This window comes from Gordionus sp. m RMFG-2023, chromosome 5, assembly GCF_954871325.1.
Source record: "Gordionus sp. m RMFG-2023 chromosome 5, tfGorSpeb1-WG-v2, whole genome shotgun sequence".
Taxonomy (NCBI): Eukaryota; Metazoa; Nematomorpha; class Gordioida; order Chordodea; family Parachordodidae; genus Gordionus; species Gordionus sp. m RMFG-2023.
The window spans coordinates 13,618,066-13,630,909 of NC_088779.1; the positions used below are offsets into that span (position 1 = coordinate 13,618,066).

A 12,844-nucleotide genomic window follows, 5' to 3' on the forward strand; every position below is an offset into this window, starting at 1 on the left:
TTGTATTTATTTATAATATTTTGTAAATAATTTTTGGGAAAAAATGCAAGTTGAGAGTATGTAGCCTAATAAAATAAATGTTTACTATAATAAATTACAATTATTAATTATTTCTTATAAAATGATAATTGATTATTTATAATAAGTATTTTTTTTCTCTCTTTAGCTTTCACCTTTTCTGGTGGTAAGCTCCTTCAACATCTCTCTCCACTTTATGTTATTCATACAATCTCTTTTATACTTCTTTATATTGGCTCTAACTTTATGGCCCCATTGAAGTTTTGGCCTTCCTCTTTTACGTTTGCCCATCACTTCCAAACTCTCAACCTTATTTCCAAGGTAGTTATAGGCCTTCTCATTGTGTGCCCATACCACTTAAGTCTGTTTACCATTAACTTAGTCTTAATGGGCACTACCTTTAAACTACTTAGTATTCTTGTATTGCGCACTTTATCCTTTCATGTTACCCCAGCAATCATCCTCAGAATTCTCATCTCCATAGTTTGTAGACTTATCTCGTCTGATTCTTTGGTTGGCCATGTTTCCGAACTATATAGAATAGTTGGTTGTACTATGGAACTGTAAATTTTTCCCTTTAATTTGTGTGGGATTCTTTTGTCAAATAGCACTCCAGATAAAGATCTCCACTTTAACCACCCTTGATTAATTTTACTCTTTATATCTTTTTCTATTGTGCCGTTTGTTTGTATAGTGGAGCCCAAATATTTGCAGCTTTCAATTGCCGATATTTGCCTGCCATTCATTTATATCAATACTCTGTTTCTCCTATCACCATATACTCCGTCTTTTCTCTATTTACTTTTAGTCCGTGCTTTTCTAGGATATTTATAACTCACTAATATTTATTCCATTTCATCCTTGGATTCGGCAAGTATCACAATATCATCTGCAAATATCATATTCCACGGGACTGTTTGAGGTATAGACTGTGCTAATATATCTATTACTGTAATGAAGAGAAGTGGGCTAGAGCCGACTCTTGATGAACTCCTTCGGCTATTGTGAAGCCTGCTGAAGTACCTGTTGTGCTATAGACCATTGTTGTATCGCCCATATACATATCCTGTATTATTCTTATATATTTAAAAGATGTTCTTCTTGGCTTGATAACTAGCATGAAAAGACGCATCATACGTACATCGGACTGATAATGGGAATACGTTTTCTTTTAAACTATTGATGATTTGTTTTCAAAATTACAGCAATTTCACGTTGTCATTTTTGGAATTAAAATTGATGTATAACTACAAACTGTTCAAAATGTCATCTGTGAATGAATGAAATTAATATTAATTAATAAATTTATTTTATTAGGTATTTTTATCTTTATTCCACAAATTGTGTTAATTTTTACTGTATTCCTCCCTCTTTAAATGGCTACTTCCTTACCTCTTCAAAAAATAGGATGCAAATTCAGTGGAGTAGGCATGGGGGATAAAGGGGGGGGGGGGGTTAACCTTCCCCCCCTATGAAAAATGGGAAAACAATTTCTTAATTAATTTTTTTTTTAATTTAAAATTTTTATTTAATTTACTAAATTGATAATATAATTTAAGAAACAACTATTTCTATGTTTTTAATTATTATAAATAATAATTGATATACAGTGTTTGATTATTTTTTTAAAATTATTTTGCATTCCATTAAACTTGCCTAGTTTGTCATTCTATTGTTTAAAGTCACTATGAAAAAACAATCCCTAGAAGAGGGAGTTGTCTATTCAAACGTATCATGAGGAATAAAAAAAAGATACAAAAGATTTTGTCCGACTAGATTCATTGAAAGACAAGAGTCAATAAAACTCCTTATTGAACTATATTTGCAGCACTAGAATTTTATATATCAAGCGAAAAAAAAGATTCATAAACTACAATTTTTAATATCAATTCAATGTGTTTATTTTTTATTTAATTATACATATGATGTTAGCAAAATGCTACAAAAAATTGATTTGGATTTAAGGGAGGTTATGAATAGAGCATCGGATATTGTTGAAATTAGGAGTACCGATACCACTTTTTGGAGGCCGATCCGATCTGACATTCCCAATATTAAATTGATATCGGCCGATTACCGACCCGATATCATATTTAATTTTGTATTCTGTAAAGATACCAATGGTTGTATTTTTAATATACTTTTTATTAGTATAAAGTCTAATTTAACTATACCATAACTTATGTCATTTAAATATAATATAATGATCAGTTATCGTTTATATTCAATTCAATAAAATATTTATTGTTAAATCACTTTTATATAATAAGTAAAACATTAATCTATATACATAACAAGTAATAAACAAATGTATATGAAATTTGAAATAAATATTTAAAATAATATTTAACATTAACGAAAATTTCTTTTTAGAAATACCAAAATTTCCAATTTATCAGAGGTCAGCCTGCGGTGCTTCACTAAAAACTGATTCTGAAGAGATTATCGAACCCTTTTATAAACAGAAATCTCAAAATAATAACAATATGGCAAAATGTTTATTAATTAATTATTATTTAAAAAATATACTTAAAAATGGATTTCCATTTTATTTATAAAAATAAATCATTTTAAATATAACTCTTTTTAAAAATTTTATAACATTTTATTTTTGTTAAAGACGCCATTTTATATCGGATCGGGAAATTTTATTTTGGCCGATAACCGATATTTTAAATTGGATAAAATATCGGCCCGATCTGATAAAAATATCAGTACATCCCTAGTTGAAATATTAACGAATATCAGAGAGAATGTGGATGAAAAATTTCATGAAATATATGAATAGTAAAGGAGATTGCTAATATGTTTGGGATTGAAATTTTTAAACCTAGAACAGGTTCTAGACAATCCAATCGCTCAAATATTGATGCATCTACGATTGAGGATTTTTATAAAATAAACATTTTTATTTAATTTTATTTTAAAAGCTTTTATTTTCTGTTACCGGTTGAGTCTAAACTGTTGATTACAGTTGAAAAATAAGAGGATATTAAGACAATCGGAGAGTGATGATTTAGTAGGCTCATATGATAAGTTACTTTGGGATGTCGAATTTTGGTATAAAAAATCTTGACAGAATGGAGTGTTCTTTGAGACCAAAAAAGGTTCTGCAGGCCCTTTCTAAGTGTAATTGCACTTTAGATTCCATGGCTAATATCAAAATATTATTAATTATTTTAGCTACCTTAACAATTACTAATGAAAAGTCTTTTTCAACTTTAAAAAGGTTAAAAAACCTATTTTAAAAATATCACTGGTGAAAAACATTTAGATGGATTAGCCCTAAATATTTATAAGATTATTCTAGATATAATTTGATTCTAGATGAATTAGAAAAATCTCAGAGAAAAATAGACCTCTTTTTATAAATTCAAATCAAAAAATTTCAATATGAATATATTAGTTTTAATATATAATATTTATAATCAAATTTTTTTCTTAACCCTTCAATACTCCGGTGGGGTATATGAGACCCCAGGTTTGCTAGAATTGATATTTGTTAAAAATGGTTTATTATTATGATCTGAAATCTTCAGTAGCTTCATTAAATATATCTTAGAATCTATATTCCAAATTTTATATATTTTGGCTGAATAGTTTTTATGATATAAATATTTTGTGACTGGGGTTTGTAAGACCCCACCAAAGTAAATAAGTAATTTTTTTAAAATTTTTTTTTATAATTATCTCATTTTTCAAATTATTTTTATCATTTTCACATATTCTGAAAGTAAATATAATAAAATTATTTAAAATGTAATATCATTTTTCATATATTTGAGTTGGATATGAAAAAATAACATTATTACCATATCCAAGGAAAGAAAAAGATGTCATAATGCTCTCAACTTTCCACCATAATAAAAATGTTGATACAAATGATACAAGCAAGCCTGAAATTATAACATTTTATAATATGACTAAAGGTAGGTTAGATATAGTGTATTGAATGACAACAAATGATACAATTTTAAGCAAGTCTTACACACTTCTAAACATAATATCAATTAATTCACATTATATAGCAAACACATAAATATTCATTCAGGCGAGTATGCTACGGAGAGAGGGGGGGGCAGGGGGATAAATCCCCCTCCCCACCTACCCAAAGCCAAAAAATGCAGATGCCGGATATATTTTTCAAAAATATTATTGTTTATTTTAATTTATATTTATTCATATTTATTCCTATCTTATATTAAATATATATTTAATTACATTTATAACACATTCATCAACTAAGTTATTTTATCAATTAATTTCGATTTCAAGTTTTCCGGCCAAATATTTACTTATTATTTCCAAATTTTTAGTGGCGTAATATTTATCTACCATTTTCAAATTTCTAGTCAAATAATAATTATTCTGAAATTGTACAACAGGGAGAAAGAAATTGCAACCTTGTCCAACGAGATAGAGTCTCCGGAGTTAGAAGAGCCAATTATTTGCTATTACTGAAATATCACAATAGCCTGAGAGAAATATTTCCTCAGAAGCAAAAAAATTATTGGATTCAATGCTTAAAATTTTTTTTCTCATTAGAATGTATTATTTAATTATCAACTATTTTATGTATATTTTCTAAGACATGACATTGACCTGATTAAGAAGATGAGAATAGCGGAGAGCATTTTATTAGAATTCAAGGAAATTAGGGCTAATGTTGATGAAGAATTTCATATTTTATATGTTATTGTTAAGTCAAAAAGAGCTATACGTGTTAAATATTAATCTCCCTCGACTTGCAGCAAGGCAAGCTCATAGTTAAAAACATTAATATAAGATCAGTAGAAGAGTATATCATAGATTACATTTATAACCTAAAATGAATGGTTTTTAATGTAACATGCAGCACTTACCAATCTGCAAATATTATTTCCATGAAAACCTACTCAACTTTTTTCAGATGGTGATAGAAAAAAAAATATTTGTTGGGTTTTTATCATGAAGATGTTAAAGTATCAATATCTTTTGATGCCTTATTAGCTGAATAACTATGTTTATAAAATTAACTATGGTTGATATAGTTCCAAATTTTTTTTTAACATTTTAGATTATATTCTCAATGTATTAAAATTATATATATTAGCAACTCTTCCCATTAGTAAACTAATGAGAGAACATTCTCTTTTTTAAGAAGAATAACAGAGCCCTCCAGAAATATCATTTGCAGGGCACGGCCCGGATTTTTTTAAAAAAAATTTCAGGCCCGGTCCGGCTTTTTTAAAAATAAATTATATTTATTTTTGATTTTTATAGCTAATAATAACAATTTCAAATATAGGCTGTTTTAAAATATCTGGGTGTTTTTTAAAAAAAATTCAGGCCCGGCCTGGGTGTTTTTTCTAAAAAAAATTTAGGCCAGGCCTCGGTGTTTTTTTATTTAGGGTAGGTCTAGGTGTTTTTTTAAAAAACGGGCGTGCCCCGATATATTTAAATAAATTAAAATACGGTTCTGCCCAGGCGGGCCTGGAGGTCTCTGAAAAACATACCAAGAAGTATAACTTCTGTAAGTAGATTGAAATGTTTGGATCTTTTGAATATTCATAGGCATTTGACGACAAGCAAGGATGAGATATTTGAAAATTAGCTCAATACCAATGAAGATTTTTTTTACATTGTACATATAAAACATACAAAATACAATTATTCCTAAGATGTGTATTAATTTATATTATCTAACATTTAAATTTTTTATACTTTATATATAAATTTTAAAGGCTCAAAAAATTCAAATTTCTATTTTGGGTCATTTAAGTGATTCTTTACATTATTTTTATAATTCATATTAATTTAAAATTGTGTATTAGAAATAGTTATTAGTCTTATGAATTTATGCTTGATATTTTTAAAAAACAATAATATTTCTTAAAAATTTTTATTACCCCCCCCCCCCCCTCCCCAGATCAGATTCCTGCGTACGCGCCTGTATCCACTACATGAAGTAATTTCATATGTATTATATCATTTGAACTTATAAGCCATATTTAGAAGTACAACAAATATTATCAGGTTGTCCTGACTTTTGAAGGAATCTATATGCAATATATTAGGCAAAGTTCAAAATATAAATCTTATCCACTCAAGAGGAAGGTGCAGTATGTATCCTAGCAATAAAGATGAGAAAACGAAATATTTTTGTCAAATATGGGGAAAAAAATTATGTTTGAGCATATAAATACTTTATGTGATATGTCAAAATTAACATATTTCAATTATATTTTTATTATGAAGAATAAATATCAAAATAATGAATTATAATGATGATATGATAGATAAATAATTTTTTCAATTTAATAAAATTAAATGTTTTTTAGAAAATTTTGGCACAAATTATAATTATCCTCATTATTTTAAATCTAAGCATAATAAATTTAAATATATAAATATTTTATCAAGTTTAAGGTTTGTTCTATCTTATATCCAAATATTAAACCAAAATATTAAATACAAAAGGAGATATATACATTTGAAATTGGGGTCTATTAAACCCCACCAGAGTACTAACATCATTTTTTTCACCGGAGTATTGAAGGGTTAAAATGAATTCTTAGTTTTAACATTTAATAATTTTTGTATTAACTTTTAACATTTATGCAATTAATACTACTAGTAGAGAGCCCGTCAAAAATGACGGAGAATGAGAATCTTATTCTTTTTTTTAAGAAAGATGTAACCTTTTTAAAAATCATATCCAATTTATATTAATTTTAACCCCCCCCCCTCCCCATTTAGGTCCAACCAATTTCATTGAGTCCAACCCATTAGGACTAAAAGTAGAAACTAATTTTTGAGTCAAAATATATTTAAATGAGCTTTTACCCAATATCAAAATTCTTTGTAAATTATTACTGATTACATAAGACTAACATTTAACATTAAAAAATTCCAGGCCAGGTCCAAGCTCATAATATTTGGAAAAAATTTCCAAGCGTCCAAGACCTTATAATTTTTAAAAAAATTTCTCAAGCCTAGCTCAACCCATAATAACTTTGAAAATTTTTTCCTAGCCCGGCCCATAATAATTTGTAAAAGATATTCCCAAGTCAGGTGCAAGCAAATATTAATCTTGAGGAATATTTTTCAAGCCCAGTCCAACCCATATTAATTTTCAAAACTTTTTCCCAAACCCGGAGATAGTTAAATTTCTAAATAATTTATCATCACATGAAGGGGAAATCTCGGATTTACCAATTAGTTGGTTAACTCCTTTCAGTAGTGTAGCTACGGGGGTGGTTTTCGGGTTTGGACCCCTCCCAGAGCTAAATCTTTTTTCTAGATTATACGTTCAAAAGACTTAAAAGTGACTTTATATTAAATAAATGCCATTAATATTTATATTTTTCTAGTTTTGATGTTTGTGAAAGGATATTATATTACTATTGAAATTATTCTGGATAGTTTTATTATAAAGTCATTGAGAATAATCTACTAAATTATAATAACATATTATTGATACATTTAAAAAATGTATTTATTATATATTAGGCTTTTATATGTATGGACCCCCTCTAAGAAAAATTTCTAGCTACGCCACTGACTCCTTTTATCAAAAAATTTGATAAGGGTTATCTATATCTTTATGTTAAGTACAAAAAAATGCTATCTATTTAAATTACAAAAATGCCATTCAATACTAATGAAACTTAAATGCAATTTATTTATATATTTTTTAAGAAATTTGTTTTTCTTGCCATATAAATTTAGGTAATTTTTTTTAAAAATGATGAGGATTAATTATTATTTTGTGTGTCTGATAAAATTAAGAGCAAATCCTTTATGACATTTAAATTTTAATGGAAAAAGCGACAAAATAAATCTGGACAGTCGTCTGCAGAGGAAATAATTAATGTATAATATCACAACATTTAGGGAATAATGACGGATTACCAAAGCAGTGTACAACATCCATTGCGTCCTGATAAAGCTGAGGCCTTGGGCTACTGGTAAAAGAAGAACGCAAAATGATATTTCTGCCAAAGTGTCAGTTTTGGTATCCTCCTCTAAAATAGAATAATGAACGACATTGTCAACTCAACCATAAAACGGTCGTAAGTATTGTTATAAAGGCCATGACAAAACTACCGCATATTTTCCCATTAATAATGTTAATGAAATTGGCCGCACTACACATTCACGTTTGAACATCCCTCTAAATATTCATGAAAGTTCCTCAGAGAATCGGATAAAGTATTATTTATATTAAGTGAGGTGAATAATAGTGGAATTAAATGCTTATATTTGTTAAAAATTAGGCAGAGGTGGCATAGGGATTGTGGTAGTGGTGATAGAAATATCATTTGGAGGCAACTGGGTGAATATAAAATAAACATATAGATATAAAATATTAGATAAAAAACAAAATAAACCTCCAGAGGAGTTCAAAGTTCCTTATTATCTTGGCCACCAGTAACTCTAGAACGGGTAAGGCTTTTGTTGAATAGGCATTTTTTCTTTGCTTATCTTTAATAATAGATTCATCATGTTTTGTAATAACAATATGAGGGATTAAGATTGGGTTAACCTAAACAAATAAAGAAATCAACCACAAATATAAATAAACTATTGTTGAAATTAAACAAACATTAATATACTGTAAACCTGTAGAGGAGTCAATATTAGAAGTATATATCTAGTAGTTGGGGGGGCTATAAACAAAAAAATTTTTTTGGGGACTTATCAAGCCTATCATGTTCTTCTAAAGGTTTATTTTGCATTTGTTTATTATTAATGACTGATATATCAATATTTGAACAATTATAAATAAGATGGGGATAGTTAACTAAAGTAAAAACAAAACAATTCTCAAGTTAATTTTACAAGGTAGGATTAAAATAAAATACCATTCGGAGAGTCCAAGGAGTATTGTTATAATTTTAATTGAATAAAAAAAATATCGATTTTATGGATAGATATAAAATTCTATATAAAATTATTTATAATAAAAATAATGTACTTATTTTTTGGTGAGTTATACAAAATAATCAGCATGGAGAATAGAGCAATTGTGGATCTGACAAAAGGCAAGCTTTTAAAAATGTAGGATCCTTAAAAATTGATATATTAATTTAGTTAAATACTAAAAATAATGTACTTTGGATATTTTTCTGTTAGTTAGACAAAATATTCATCAGAGATAAAAAGACATATTGTGCGGCCTGGCAAAAAGTATTGTAAATGGAAAGAAAATAGGGAAATTAAAAGGGAAAGGAAGCTAAAGAGAAAGAAATAGGAAATTAAAAAGTTGGTGAAGATAAGAAAAGAAATTAAAAGGGAAGGAAAATAGAATAGTTTTTTTAAATTTTTTATCAGGCTGATTTTTCACATATTATTTAAGACTATTGTTAAAATAATTAATGTTAGTTGACATCTTCAATAATGATATATATGTTGTCGGCGTAGCATAGCCAGTCTAAATTTTGTACTGGTATTTGTGATGTCACTAATTAGTAGATTGAAAATGGGAGGTGGCACATCCTTGTTTTATACCGTATTTTTGTTTAAAAAAAGGGAGGGTTAATCTTTTGTGTTTTGAAACTATTTTCATAAATATTAATTTTAAATGTGTGTAGCTGGAATGGGAAAGTTTAAATTATTGATGTTATACTTTTTGTAAACTAACGGTGTATGATGATTGTTTGATTTGTAAAAACTCATTTTTATAAATTAAAAATATTATTTACCCTTACTTTGCTTTTCTTCTCAAAATAAATATGGGCTGAATTAATAATTGAATGATATTTATTTTTTGATATCAACCCTTGTAAAAACTCATTTTAATAAATAAAAAATAATAATTTACCAGCATAATAGTTGCTTAATTAGCATCTGTACAATCATTAAGAGAGGTTAAGACAGGGTTTGTTATCTAAAATAAAAATATAAGAATAATTTTAAAAATATTAATGTATTAAACCTGAAGAGGAATCAATAATAGGTTCAACTCTCTAGAAAGAGTGGGAATATCATCAGAAGCTAAAATTGATGTATTCTAAATGTAAAAAAAATATAAGCATTTATAATTTAATTTACTTGAAAGAATTGAATATTTATTTTATGATATTAGCCCTTGTAAAAACTCATTTTTTGGAAAATAATGGTGTATGATTGTTTGATTTGTAAAAACTCATTTTTATAAATAAAAAATCTCAAAATGAATATGGGTTGAATTAATAATTGAATGATATTTAATTTTTGATATCATAAATTAAAAATATTATTTACCAGGATTATAGTTGCTTTTTATTTGAGTCTTGCTTTCTTGGATTTTCTTCTCAAAATATTTCACCTATAAAAAAAGTAAATAAATAAAATTTTTTATAAATTATAAATATTATTTACCAGGATATAATAGTTGCTTTTTATTTGAATCTTACCATATCATATTATACACTAAGGAGACATCCCACAATTAAGTGGGCACTCCACCACCTCATAGAGGGTGTCTCCAGAGCAGTGAATTTGCATTCACTGTTTGGCAGAAAATTTACCCTACTGTCTGGGCCCTGTTTAATTTGAGTGGGATGACAGGTACCACTTGTGGATAAGCCAGGATCCACAAAGTTGACAGTAATTTACCCTACTGTCATGGTCCCGTTTAATTTGAGTGGGATGATGGGTACCACTCGTGGATAAGCCAGGATCCACATTGTAAATAATGTTTATTTATTATAAAAGATAAGATAGGAATATGTATTAGAAAAAAGGGGAGGGGGGGTGATTAAGGAGTAAAGAGAAAGAAGAATTAGTTTTTGTAATTTGTAATTTATTTATTTATTTTTTTTGTTTTTTTTATATATTATTGGTAATAAGAGATTCTTGTGTTAAAATAATGTTAATATCATATTGATCAAGGAGTTTCCTAAGTATAGTTGTTTTTGAAAGTAGGCCAGGAATGTTGTAGGAGTAGATTGTTAGATTTTTGAAAATTGACATAATATAAATTTTAAAGTAAATTGTAAGATAAATTTGAATTTTGAAATAGAAAAAAATGGGGAAAAAACAAGCAGACGATACTTGGAAAATTGAAAAAGCAAAAAGCAGACAAGAGAAATGATGAATAAGAAAATATCCATGAAATTGAGTTTTAAGAGAGGATTAAAGTTAAATTTTGTTTAAGAAAGAAGTTGTAATTATATTAAATGTTGATTTATATTATTTTGTTTAAATTAAGTTAATAAGATTAATATATAGAAAAAATAAATTGTTAAAGGAAATAAATAATTGATTTATAATGGTACTTGCTAAACTTTATAGTAGCTTAGGTAAAGAATTGGAGAAGATAAGAAAGAATTAAGTTATGATGAATTGATTGAGATAAATTAGTAAATAAAGAAGAGAATTTATTTCTTTGAATCTAGAAAAAATAAAAAAATTAATGAATAAAAGTAATAACTTGGCAGAGATATATTATGGGTTATGTATAATCCTCAGCAATTAAAAAAGAGTCTCATTACTCTCCCAAACATCTTCCATGCATTTGAAAGAATTTACTAGAGTTTTGATTCAGAAGAGTAGAAGTCAGGCTTTTCATGTCATAAAAAATGTATGTAGTCGCAAAGTAGATATTTAAGGAATATAGTGTGCTTGAAAATGAAATTGTGAGTGATAGAAGTATTTGTAGAATTGATAGATATCATTATTTCTTGGAGGTGCGATTTAACATCAGCCATTTTCCCGCAGACGAAAAAAGTCCCATCATTATTTAAAAAATATTTCTTGAATCTTACTTTTATAAAAAATAAATTAATTAATAAAAATAAATAAATAAGTAGCGATGACATGACGTAGCGATGACATGACATCACAATGACATAGTGAGGACATCGGAAAATTATAATATATATTTTTAATCAAGGTACTGTTTATTATTTATTTTTTGATAATATCGTCATATTTTTAAAATACCATTATTTGCATAAGAATTACTTATATTTATGTAATTGTTAAATTATATTTTTTTGAATAGAGTTTTTATAGAATTAAATTTTAATAAATACACGAATTAAAAAAGGAATGTTATTTATGCTAAAGTATTTTTATATAATAAATAAAATTTAAATGATAGGCAATTGAGTTATCATAAAAAGGGAGGTTAGGGGAGCGAAGCCCTCAACAAAAAATATTTAAACCACAACCCTTATGAGAAAATCCTGGCTACGTCACTGGGCAAATTGCTACTCTCACTATCTCTAATATGGACATTATATGTAGGTAGTCGCTCGATTCAAAAATTCCACTTTTATTTAAATAAAATCAAAAACTAGTATGATTAAAATAAACCAATTTATATTTTCCTGAGAAAGTATCATATAGTCCCTTCTAATGAATAATGTTGTAAATGAGTAAATTTTTTTGAATAAATTTTTTTTAAAATTTTTTAAGATATGTATTCTGTTCAAAAATAAATTGGTCTTAGAACTTAGACATGTGATTAGGCGGAAATATAAATCTGCCAAAGATTCAAATTAATTAAATATAATGGGTTTCATAAATATATGGATAAAGATATTCCTTGAAATTCTTAGTAATTACTTAATTGTATGATTACCTATATATTCATAAATATTAATGGGCTAACGGTAACGATAACGAAATGTAGTATTATTAAAAAGCCCGATTTGGATCGATTTTTCAAAACAACCCGATTAAGATTTTAGCTAAAATAATAAAATGAACATCTAGGATTGGCAAATAGATGTCCAAGCATTTCTTCCAGCTATGAGAAAAATCTTTAGGCTAACATATGTTTGGTTTTAACCCTAATAGGACCGTTTTTTAAAATCGAATCGGGCTTTTTAACAAACGAAATAGATCCATGTAT

At 27.1% G+C, this 12,844-nt stretch overlaps 1 long non-coding RNA gene across 8 annotated transcripts; it reads right to left on the reverse strand.

The window, feature by feature from the left end:
* Nucleotides 1–97: 97 nt before the first annotated feature.
* LOC135929311 (uncharacterized) lies at nucleotides 98–11,785 on the reverse strand. Of its 8 annotated transcripts, none has more exons than XR_010572559.1 (9): nucleotides 10,363–11,408; nucleotides 10,246–10,309; nucleotides 9,938–10,012; nucleotides 9,824–9,889; nucleotides 9,711–9,781; nucleotides 8,978–9,068; nucleotides 8,391–8,545; nucleotides 7,912–8,331; nucleotides 98–1,288 (listed from the first exon to the last, which is right to left on the reverse strand). It is a non-coding gene; the product is annotated as an uncharacterized LOC135929311 (long non-coding RNA). The 8 variants fall into 8 exon arrangements; XR_010572558.1 differs by lacking the exon at nucleotides 98–1,288 and adding an exon at nucleotides 2,369–2,470; XR_010572553.1 differs by lacking the exon at nucleotides 98–1,288 and adding an exon at nucleotides 11,417–11,785 and having other exon boundaries at nucleotides 7,672–8,331; nucleotides 10,363–11,377.
* Between the last annotated feature and the right edge of the window lie 1,059 nt (nucleotides 11,786–12,844).